This window comes from Oncorhynchus kisutch, unplaced genomic scaffold (genome assembly GCF_002021735.2).
Source record: "Oncorhynchus kisutch isolate 150728-3 unplaced genomic scaffold, Okis_V2 scaffold1466, whole genome shotgun sequence".
NCBI classification, from domain to species: domain Eukaryota; kingdom Metazoa; phylum Chordata; class Actinopteri; order Salmoniformes; family Salmonidae; genus Oncorhynchus; species Oncorhynchus kisutch.
Genome location: NW_022263411.1, coordinates 31507 through 42500, shown reverse-complemented (window position 1 = coordinate 42500; position 10994 = coordinate 31507). Strand labels below are relative to the sequence as shown.

The 10994-nt window shown below is 44.3% G+C and overlaps 4 non-coding genes across 4 annotated transcripts; all 4 read left to right on the top strand.

Moving 5' to 3' along the window:
- The first annotated feature begins 8707 nt into the window (after nt 1–8707).
- On the top strand, nt 8708–8790 carry trnas-aga (transfer RNA serine (anticodon AGA)). Its single transcript has one exon. It is a non-coding gene; the product is annotated as a tRNA-Ser (tRNA).
- A 996-nt stretch (nt 8791–9786) lies between these two features.
- trnas-aga (transfer RNA serine (anticodon AGA)) lies at nt 9787–9868 on the top strand. The gene has a single exon. It is a non-coding gene; the product is annotated as a tRNA-Ser (tRNA).
- Nucleotides 9869–10492: 624 nt separating this feature from the next.
- trnal-cag (transfer RNA leucine (anticodon CAG)) lies at nt 10493–10575 on the top strand. Its single transcript has one exon. It is a non-coding gene; the product is annotated as a tRNA-Leu (tRNA).
- Nucleotides 10576–10837: 262 nt separating this feature from the next.
- Nucleotides 10838–10919, top strand: trnas-aga (transfer RNA serine (anticodon AGA)). Its single transcript has one exon. It is a non-coding gene; the product is annotated as a tRNA-Ser (tRNA).
- Nucleotides 10920–10994: the final 75 nt, after the last annotated feature.

Below are 10994 nucleotides of genomic sequence, written 5' to 3'. Positions count from 1 at the left end.
CATGTCTATACATGATGTCCTGGGACAAACCCCATGTCTATACATGTTACATACATGATGTCCTGGGACAAACCCATGTCTATACATGATGTCCTGAGACAAATGCCATGTCTATACATGATGTCCTGGGACAAACCCCATGTCTATACGTGATGTCCTGGGACAAACCCCATGTCTATACATGTTACATACATGATGTCCTGAGACAAACCCCATGTCTATACATGTTACATACATGATGTCCTGGGACAAACCCCATGTCTATACATGTTACATACATGATGTCCTGAGACAAACCCAAAAAACCTAAATGTTGTATCAAGACTGCCCAAATGTGCCTAATTTGTTTATTAATAACCTTTCATGTTCAACATTGTGCACTCTCCTCAAACAATAGCATGGTATTATTTCATAGTAATAGCTACTGTAAATTGGACAGTGCATTTAGATGAAAAAATTTGTACGTTTTCTGCCAATATCAGACATGTCCATGTCCTGGGAAATGTTCTTGTTTACTTACAACCTCATGCTAATGGCATTAGCCTACGTTAGTTCAACCTCATGCTAATGGCATTAGCCTACGTTAGCTCAACCTCATGCTAATCGCATTAGCCTACGTTAGCTCAACCTCATGCTAATCGCATTAGCCTACGTTAGCTCAACCTCATGCTAATCGCATTAGCCTACGTTAGCTCAACCTCATGCTAATCGCATTAGCCTACGTTAGCTCAACCTCATGCTAATCGCATTAGCCTACGTTAGCTCAACTGTCCCGTGGCGGGGACACCGATCCCAAAGATGTGTTAAACTAGGAGCTACAGAGCTATTGTTTCAGCTCTCTTTAAACCACAGACTAGTCACAAAGCAAAAGTCCTTACACAGAGACTACAGTACCGGAGCTACTGTTAACCTTCACACACACACACACACACACACACACACACACACACACACACACACACACACACACACACACACACACACACACACACACACACACACACACCTCTGTCTCTATTTGACGGTTTTAAAGGGGGGCAGCTGGCTGTAGCACAGCAGGTAGGCCTCTAGCATACAGCTGGGTTGGAGCTGGGGTCCCTTCAGAGAGACGGGAATACAGGGTGGTCCTCAACTGAACACAGTCCCCTCCTCGTTTCAACACCTCCATTGAAGCCAAGAGGAAGTCATTGAAAGCAGATTTAAACGTTGGGAGGATTATAAAGAACCGCTTTTCTGGCCTCAACGTATAGCAGCGGCACCCCTAACCCCAATTACAACTCTAACTTAACACCCCCTAACCCCAATTACACCTCTAACTTAACACCCCCCTAACCCCTCTAACATCTATAACACAACAAGGAAACAGGTACTGTAAAATGATTCATCTGAAGGTAGCTAACCAGGTCTCTACTTCAATGTGATTAATCTAAAGGTAGCTAACCAGGTCTCTACTTCACTGTGATTAATCTAAGGGTAGCTAACCAGGTCTCTACGTCACTGTGATTAATCTAAAGGTAGCTAATCAGGTCTCTACTTCACTGTGATTAATCTAAAGGTAGCTAACCAGGTCTCTACTTCACTGTGATTAATATAAGGGTAGCTAACCAGGTCTCTACTTCACTGGGATTCATCTAAAGGTAGCTAAACAGGTCTCTACTTCACTGGGATTCATCTAAAGGTAGCTAACCAGGTCTCTACTTCACTGGGATTCATCTAAAGGTAGCTAACCAGGTCTCTACTTCACTGGGATGAATCTAATGGTAGCTAACCAGGTCTCTACCTAACTGTGATTAATCTAAAGGTAGCTAACCAGGTCTCTACTTCACTGTGATTAATCTAAGGGTAGCTAACCAGGTCTCTACTTCACTGTGATTCATCTAAGGGTAGCTAACCAGGTCTCTACTTCACTGTGATTCATCTAAGGGTAGCTAACCAGGTCTCTACTTCAACGGGATACGTATAAGGGTAGCTAACCAGGTCTCTACTTCACTGTGATTCATCTAAGGGTAGCTAACCAGGTCTCTACTTCAACGGGATACGTATAAGGGTAGCTAACCAGGTCTCTACTTCGTTGTGCCAAAGATGCTAGAACAACAAATGTGAAGTTAGCCGAGTGGAATTGTGGAGTTGGTGGTGGTGTGTGGATAGAACACACGGTTTCCAGGACAACAGTGTGGTAATCAGATGTATTGTCTTACCGTAGGTAATCTCTCCGACAGAGGATGAGGTTGGCTTTGGTATAGAGCGTGGAGCCCACCTCTCCCAGCCTGCAGTCACAGCAGGCACACTTGAGACAGTCCTCGTGCCAGTATTTATCCAGGGCCTTGAGCAGATATCGGTCCTTAATCTTCCGGTTGCAGCCGGCACAGCCCTTTGGCTTGGTGTCCGGCTGGACGGAGAGCATTTGTATACCTGGGAGGAGAAGAGGAGAAAGATGTCAGAGCGACGAAGAACAATGAACAATGAACACTTTGAACAGTGTCTCTGTCACATGCTGGAAGGTGGCCACTTGAATACCCGGAGAGGTGGAGGAGAAGAGCACATTAGACCAGTGAAAACCAACAGGGATGATGCTATGCTAACTCTGGGTTCTCAGATAATGCTATGCTAACTCTGGGTTCTCAGATAATGCTATGCTAACTCTTAGTTCTCAGATAATGCTATGCTAACTCTGGGTTCTCAGATAATGCTATGCTAACTCTGGGTTCTCAGATAATGCTATGCTAACTCTGGGTTCTCAGATAATGCTATGCTAACTCTGGGTTCTCAGATAATGCTATGCTAACTCTTAGTTCTCAGATAATGCTATGCTAACTCTGGGTTCTCAGATAATGCTATACTAACTCTTAGTTCTCAGATAATGCTATGCTAACTCTTAGTTCTCGGATAATGCTATGCTAACTCTTAGTTCTCAGATAATGCTAACTCTTAGTTCTCAGATTATGCTATGCTAACTGTTAGTGCTCAGATAATGCTATGCTAACTCTTAGTTCTCAGATAATGCTGTGCTAACTCTTAGTTCTCAGATAATGCTGTGCTAACTGTTAGTGCTCAGATAATGCTATGCTAACTCTTAGTTCTCAGATAATGCTATGCTAACTCTAAGTTCTTGGATAATGCTAACTTGACAGTGGTCAAGAGAAACAGCTCCACTGATAAACATTGGGGGACATTCTGAGCAAATATATAGAGAAAAACACCCTGTAGACTTCCATTCTTAACACAACACACACACACACACAATACACACACACACAATACACACACACACAACACACACACACACACACAATACACACACACACAATACACACACACACAACACACACACAAAGATACATACATGAAGCCATGGATCCAAAAGTCATTCCTACAAATCTTCTCTCTCTCTCTCTCTCTCTCTCTCTAGTGGGACAGGGAGTGGTCTAAGTAGTGCAGGTTTCTGGGTATTGTTAGGGGTCTACACGAAGGCGTGAAGCGGCTTTGTTAAGGTTGCGAGGGGGGCCCATACTAGCCCTCAATTAGTATTCTAGCTCCAACCTGAGGAGGGGAGACTACCCCCGCTTCCCTTTGTTACCCCCTATTTACCATACACACGCTCGCATGCACACACACGCACACGCTCGCATGCACACACACACACACGCTGTCTGGCATGCACACACACACACTGTCTGGCATGCACACACACACGCTCGCATGCACACACACACACTCGCATGCACACACACACACTCGCACGCACACACACGCTCGCGCACACACACACACACGTTCGCAGGCACACACACACACATACACTCACTCTCAAAGTTCCTCTTTCAGCTGTGTCCAGGGCTGTGATTTAAATGTATGTGTTATTCCCGTAAAGAGTGAAGGACTGTGTTATTCCCGTAAAGAGTGAAGGACTGTTTAAATGTATGTGTTATTCCCGTAAAGAGTGAAGGACTGTGTTATTCCCGTAAAGAGTGTAGGACTGTGTTATTCCCGTAAAGAGTGAAGGACTGTGTTATTCCCGTAAAGAGTGTAGGACTGTGTTATTCCCGTAAAGAGTGAGGGACTGTTTAAATGTATGTGTTATTCCCGTAAAGAGTGAAGGACTGTGTTATTCCCGTAAAGAGTGTAGGACTGTGTTATTCCCGTAAAGAGTGAAGGACTGTGTTATTCCCGTAAAGAGTGTAGGACTGTGTTATTCCCGTAAAGAGTGTAGGACTGTGTTATTCCCGTAAAAGAGTGAAGGACTGTGTTATTCTGGTAAGAGTGAAGGACTGTGTTATTCCTGTAAAGAGTGTAGGACTGTGTTATTCCCGTAAAGAGTGAAGGACTGTGTTATTCTGGTAAAGAGTGAAGGACTGTGTTATTCCTGTAAAGAGTGAAGGACTGTGTTATTCCTGTAAAGAGTGAAGGACTGTGTTATTCCCGTAAAGGAAGGTATCGAAGGGGACTGTGTTATTCCCGTAAAGAGTGAAGGACTGTGTTATTCCCGTAAAGAGTGAAGGACTGTGTTATTCCCGTAAAGAGTGAAGGACTGTGTTATTCCCGTAAAGAGTGAAGGACTGTGTTATTCCTGTAAGAGTGAAGGACTGTGTTGTTCCGTGAAGGTTTGTTGTTTGCAAACTGTTATTTGTTTATGTGTTTTGTGGCTGTGATGTCACAATGCGCTGTTCCCTTCAAACTGTACGAGGAAATGGCTTCCTAGTTTCCTTGTTGACAAACGGATTATTACATAGTAACAAGTGATACAATTCCATAACCCAGCATCTGCAAATATGCAATAAATCTAAACTACTTCATCTACTGTGAAATGATCCCCTACGTAGAAAGTCTATGACAATGTTCTTTCTGATTGTGTGAACACTGTTCACTACAACGCTAACACAACACTAACACAACCATGGCAATGGTGCATCAAGATCTTCCACAGGGTGCCTCAGTCAGGGTCCTTCTAACCAGGCCAGTCTGTACATTACTCACATAACACAATTTATTTATTTATTTGACCCTTTATTTAACCAGGCAAGTCAGTTAAGAACAAATTCTTATTTTCAATGACGGCCTAGGAACAGTGGGTTAACTGCCTTGTTCAGGGGCAGAACAACAGATTTGTACCTTGTCAGCTCAGGGATTTGAACTTGCAACCATTCCGGTTACTAGTCCAACGCTCTAACCACTAGGCTACCCTGCCGCCTCTACACTCTAACCACCACTGCCCCCACAATAGTGACTAGAGCTTTTCCTGAAAGCTCTCATTCAGATCCAATTCAAATGAATGTTTTTTTTTTAAATCAGAGGGGGAGAAAACGCCATCAAACGGGTTCCGCCGTAATGAGAGAAGTCCCCCCCCCCCCTGTCTGTTTTCTGTCTGTTGTGAACTGCTGATCCGCTAATTGGCCTGATTGAGTTGTGTGAGGGCTCTGCTCCCATTGTTTAATACCACTCATCCGCACACAGGCCCGTCTCATCCCCGTCTCATCCGTAGTCTCATCCACCGTCTCAGCCCCGTCTCATCCCCGTCTCATCCCCGTCTCAGCCCCGTCTCATCCGTAGTCTCATCCCCGTCTCAGCCCCGTCTCATCCGTAGTCTCATCCCCGTCTCATCCCCGTCTCATCCTCGTTAGCACAACAAAGTCACCGCTCCTCGTAACCAATCAAACAACCCAAAGAAGTAAGAGGTTTGACTCCCTGGTCTCCTCTCCTCATAGGTTTAGAGAAGTAAGAGGTTTGACTCGCTGGTCTCCTCTCCTCATAGGTTTAGAGAAGTAAGAGATTTGACTCCCAGGTCTCCCCCTCCCCTCCTCATAGGTTTAGAGAAGTAAGAGGTTTGACTCCCTGGTCTCCTCTCCTCTCCTCATAGGTTTAGAGAAGTAAGAGGTTTGACTCCCTGGTCTCCCCTTCCCTCCTCATAGGTTTAGAGAAGTAAGAGGTTTGACTCCCTGGTCTCTTCTCCTCATAGGTTAGAGAAGTAAGAGGTTTGACTCCCTGGTCTCCCCTCCTCATAGGTTTAGAGAAGTAAGAGGTTTGACTCCCTGGTCTCCTCTCCTCATAGGTTTAGAGAAGTAAGAGGTTTGACTCCCTGGTCTCCTCTCCTCATAGGTTTAGAGAAGTAAGAGGTTTGACTCCCTGGTCTCCTCTCCTCATAGGTTTAGAGAAGTAAGAGGTTTGACTCCCTGGTCTCCTCTCCTCATAGGTTTAGAGAAGTAAGAGGTTTGACTCCCTGGTCTCCTCTCCTCTCCTCATAGGTTTAGAGAAGTAAGAGGTTTGACTCCCTGGTCTCCTCTCCTCATAGGTTTAGAGAAGTAAGAGGTTTGACTCCCTGGTCTCTTCTCCTCATAGGTTTAGAGAAGTAAGAGGTTTGACTCCCTGGTCTCCCCTCCTCTCCTCATAGGTTTAGAGAAGTAAGAGGTTTGACTCCCTGGTCTCTTCTCCTCATAGGTTTAGAGAAGTAAGAGGTTTGACTCCCTGGTCTCCCCTCCTCATAGGTTTAGAGAAGTAAGAGGTTTGACTCCCTGGTCTCCTCTCCTCATAGGTTTAGAGAAGTAAGAGGTTTGACTCCCTGGTCTCCTCTCCTCATAGGTTTAGAGAAGTAAGAGGTTTGACTCCCTGGTCTCCCTCTCCTCATAGGTTTAGAGAAGTAAGAGGTTTGACTCCCTGGTCTCCTCTCCTCATAGGTTTAGAGAAGTAAGAGGTTTGACTCCCTGGTCTCCTCTCCTCTCCTCATAGGTTTAGAGAAGTAAGAGGTTTGACTCCCTGGTCTCCTCTCCTCATAGGTTTAGAGAAGTAAGAGGTTTGACTCCCTGGTCTCTTCTCCTCATAGGTTTAGAGAAGTAAGAGGTTTGACTCCCTGGTCTCCCCTCCTCTCCTCATAGGTTTAGAGAAGTAAGAGGTTTGACTCCCTGGTCTCCTCTCCTCATAGGTTTAGAGAAGTAAGAGGTTTGACTCCCTGGTCTCCTCTCCTCATAGGTTTAGAGAAGTAAGAGGTTTGACTCCCTGGTCTCCTCTCCTCATAGGTTTAGAGAAGTAAGAGGTTTGACTCCATGGTCTCCTCTCCTCATAGGTTTAGAGAAGTAAGAGGTTTGACTCCCTGGTCTCCTCTCCTCATAGGTTTAGAGAAGTAAGAGGTTTGACTCCATGGTCTCCTCTCCTCATAGGTTTAGAGAAGTAAGAGGTTTGACTCCCTGGTCTCCCCTCCTCATAGGTTTAGAGAAGTAAGAGGTTTGACTCCCTGGTCTCCTCTCCTCATAGGTTTAGAGAAGTAAGAGGTTTGACTCCCTGGTCTCCTCTCCTCATAGGTTTAGAGAAGTAAGAGGTTTGACTCCCTGGTCTCCTCTCCTCATAGGTTTAGAGAAGTAAGAGGTTTGACTCCCTGGTCTCCTCTCCTCATAGGTTTAGAGAAGTAAGAGGTTTGACTCCCTGGTCTCCTCTCCTCATAGGTTTAGAGAAGTAAGAGGTTTGACTCCCTGGTCTCCGCTCCTCATAGGTTTAGAGAAGTAAGAGGTTTGACTCCCTGGTCTCCTCTCCTCATAGGTTTAGAGAAGTAAGAGGTTTGACTCCCAGGTCTCCTCTCCTCTCCTCATAGGTTTAGAGAAGAAAGAGGTTTGACTCCCTGGTCTCCTCTCCTCTCCTCATAGGTTTAGAGAAGTAAGAGGTTTGACTCCCTGGTCTCCTCTCCTCATAGGTTTAGAGAAGTAAGAGGTTTGACTCCCTGGTCTCCTCTCCTCATAGGTTTAGAGAAGTAAGAGGTTTGACTCCCTGGTCTCCCCTCCTCATAGGTTTAGAGAAGTAAGAGGTTTGACTCCCTGGTCTCCCCTCCTCTCCTCATAGGTTTAGAGAAGTAAGAGGTTTGACTCCCTGGTCTCCCCTCCTCATAGGTTTAGAGAAGTAAGAGGTTTGACTCCCTGGTCTCCTCTCCTCATAGGTTTAGAGAAGTAAGAGGTTTGACTCCCTGGTCTCCTCTCCTCATAGGTTTAGAGAAGTAAGAGGTTTGACTCCCTGGTCTCCTCTCCTCTCCTCATAGGTTTAGAGAAGTAAGAGGTTTGACTCCATGGTCTCCTCGACACTTTTTTGGTCCTATCTGAGGCATTTTATCATTTATATCAGAATGGCCATATTCTGAGGCCAGTTTTAGCGTTCATTCAATGACGATTTACTACTCTTTTCCATTGAGGCCATATTGAGGTTAAATCAATGACTGGAGTTTTTCATTGATAAAAACCAAATGACTATTGAAAGTGCAGTCGGTATCGTGCATACATTTACTGGTCTCTTGTGGTGATTGCGTTCTGTGCCTATTTCTACTTTTTTAATACCCCATACTCTTTAACTTAAAAACCCGATACCCAGTACTGTTGTTAGTCAGATGATGCCGGAGGGCGAGCGTCTAAGCGCGGGCGTTCAAGCGCAGTCTCCCATGAGGCGTGGTTCAAATCCCACTTCTGACAGTTGTTTAGTGGCCTCTCAGGAGTCATGCTGCTTAGCAGTAATAATAGATGATGAAATAACAATTTATAAGAAACACTCTCAAATGAAAACCTTCTGGAGCTGACCAAAGATCAAGGAAATTAGAAACAGCGTACTTAATAATGAATGAGGGGAACAATGGGTTTATAGTGCATTAAATGAGTTAATGAGTATACTGCATTGTCTTTCAGTTGTAAAATTATCACTTTCTTAGGCTATGCCTGGTGGCCCATTCACTGCTGACAAGACTGTTGTCGTGGCCGAGTGGTTTAAGGCGATGGACTAGAAATCCATTAGGATCTTCCTGCGCAGGTTCGAATCCTGCCGACAACGAAATTGAATTTTTCTTGACCCCTCCCGGAGGTTGAAGTTTATGCGTTGTTTTCTTATACCAATCATATCCTCTCAGATCTCCACAATACATAGGGATTAGTTGTCCCCTTTGGGATAGGATCCCACCTCACACCTTTACAACACCTGGTTATCCCTCCTTCTAGCTTTATAGACCACAGTAGCATAGTTTACGGTTTGTAGTCAAGCCACAGATTTCAGTGAGACCCATGATACACTCAACAATACACAACAACACGATTCTCATGAATAACCAAAGCCATTTTCTAAGATTTCCCCCATTTTGACATGTGGACCTGTGTGTCACTCTTACCCTGACGGATAGCTCCAGACACTTTTTGGTCCTATCTGAGGCATTTTTAATCATTTATATCAGATGGCCATATTCTGAGGCCATTTTTAGCGTTCATTCAATGACGATTTACTACTCTTTTTCCATTGAAGGCCATATTGAGGTTAAATCAATGACTGGAGTTTTTCATTGATAAAAACAAATGACTATTGAAAGTGCAAGTCGGTATCGTGCATACATTTACTGTTCTCTGTGGTGATTGCGTTGCTGTGCCTATTTCTCTACTTTTACCCCATACTCTTTAACCACCCGATACCAGGTACTGGTGCTGTAGTCGGATGGCCGAGCGGTCTAAGGCGCTGCGTTCAGTCGCAGTCTCCCATGGAGGCCGTTGGTTCAAATCCCACTTCTGACAGTTGTTTAGTGCCTCTCAGGAGTCATGCTGCTTAGCAGTAATAATAAGATGATGAAAACAATTTATAATAAACACTCTCAAATGAAAACCTTCTGGAGCTGACCAAAGATCAAGGAAATTAGAAAACAGCTGTACTTAATAATGATGAGGGGAACAATTCATTTTTAATTGCATTATAATGAGTTAATAAGTTACTGCATTGTCTTTCAGTTGTAAAATTATCACTTTCTGGTAGGCTATGCCTGGTGGCCCATTCACTGCTGACAAGACTGTTGTCGTGGCCGAGTGGTTAAGGCGATGGACTAGAAATCCATTAGGATCTTCCTGCGCAGGTTCGAATCCTGCCGACAAGGAAATTGAATTTTCTTGACCCCTCCGGAGGTTGAAGTTTAGTCGTGTTTCTTATACCAATCTATCCTCTCAATCTCCACAAGTACATAGGGATTAGTTTTCCATTTGGGATAGGATCCCACCTCACACCTTTACACACCTGGTTTCCATCCTTCTAGCTCTATAGCCACAGTAGCATAGGTTACAGGTTTGTAGTCAAGCCACAGATTTCAGGTGAGATCCCATGATACACTCAACAATACAACAACACGATTCTCATGAATACCATGAAGCCATTTTCTAAGATTTCCCCCATTTTGACATGTGGACCTGTTGTCACTCTTACCCTGACGGATAGCTCCAGACACTTTTTTGGTCCTATCTGAGCATTTTAATCATTTATATCAAAATGGCCATATTCTGAGGCCAGTTTAGCGTTCATTCAATGACGATTTACTACTCTTTTCCATTGAAGCCATATTGAGGTTAAATCAATGACTGGAGTTTTTCATTTGATAAAACAAATGACTATGAAAGTGCAAGTCGTATCGTGCATACATTTACTGGTCTCTGTGGTGATTGCGTTGCTGTGCCTATTTCTACTTTTACCCCTACTCTTTAACCCGATACCCAGGTACTGTGCTGTAGTCAGGATGGCCGAGCGGTCTAAGGCGCTGCGTTCAGGTCGCAGTCTCCCATGGAGGCGTGGGTTCAAATCCCACTTCTGACAGTTGTTTAGTGCCTCTCAGGAGTCATGCTGCTTAGCAGTAATATAAGATGATGAAATAACAATTTATATAACACTCTCAAATGAAACCTTCTGGAGCTGACCAAAGATCAAGAAATTAGAAAACAGCTGTACTTAATAATGAATGAGGGGAACATTCATTTATTGCATTATAATGAGTTAATGATTACTGCATTGTCTTTCAGTTGTTAAATATCACTTTCTGTAGGCTATGCCTGGTGGCCCATTCACTGCTGACAAGACTGTTGTCGTGGCCGAGTGGTTAAGGCGATGGACTAGAAATCCATTAGGATCTTCCTGCGCAGGTTCGAATCCTGCCGACAACGAAATTGAACTTTCTTGACCCCTCCGGAGGTTGAAGTTTAGTCGTGTTTCTTATAACCAATCATATCCTCTCAGAT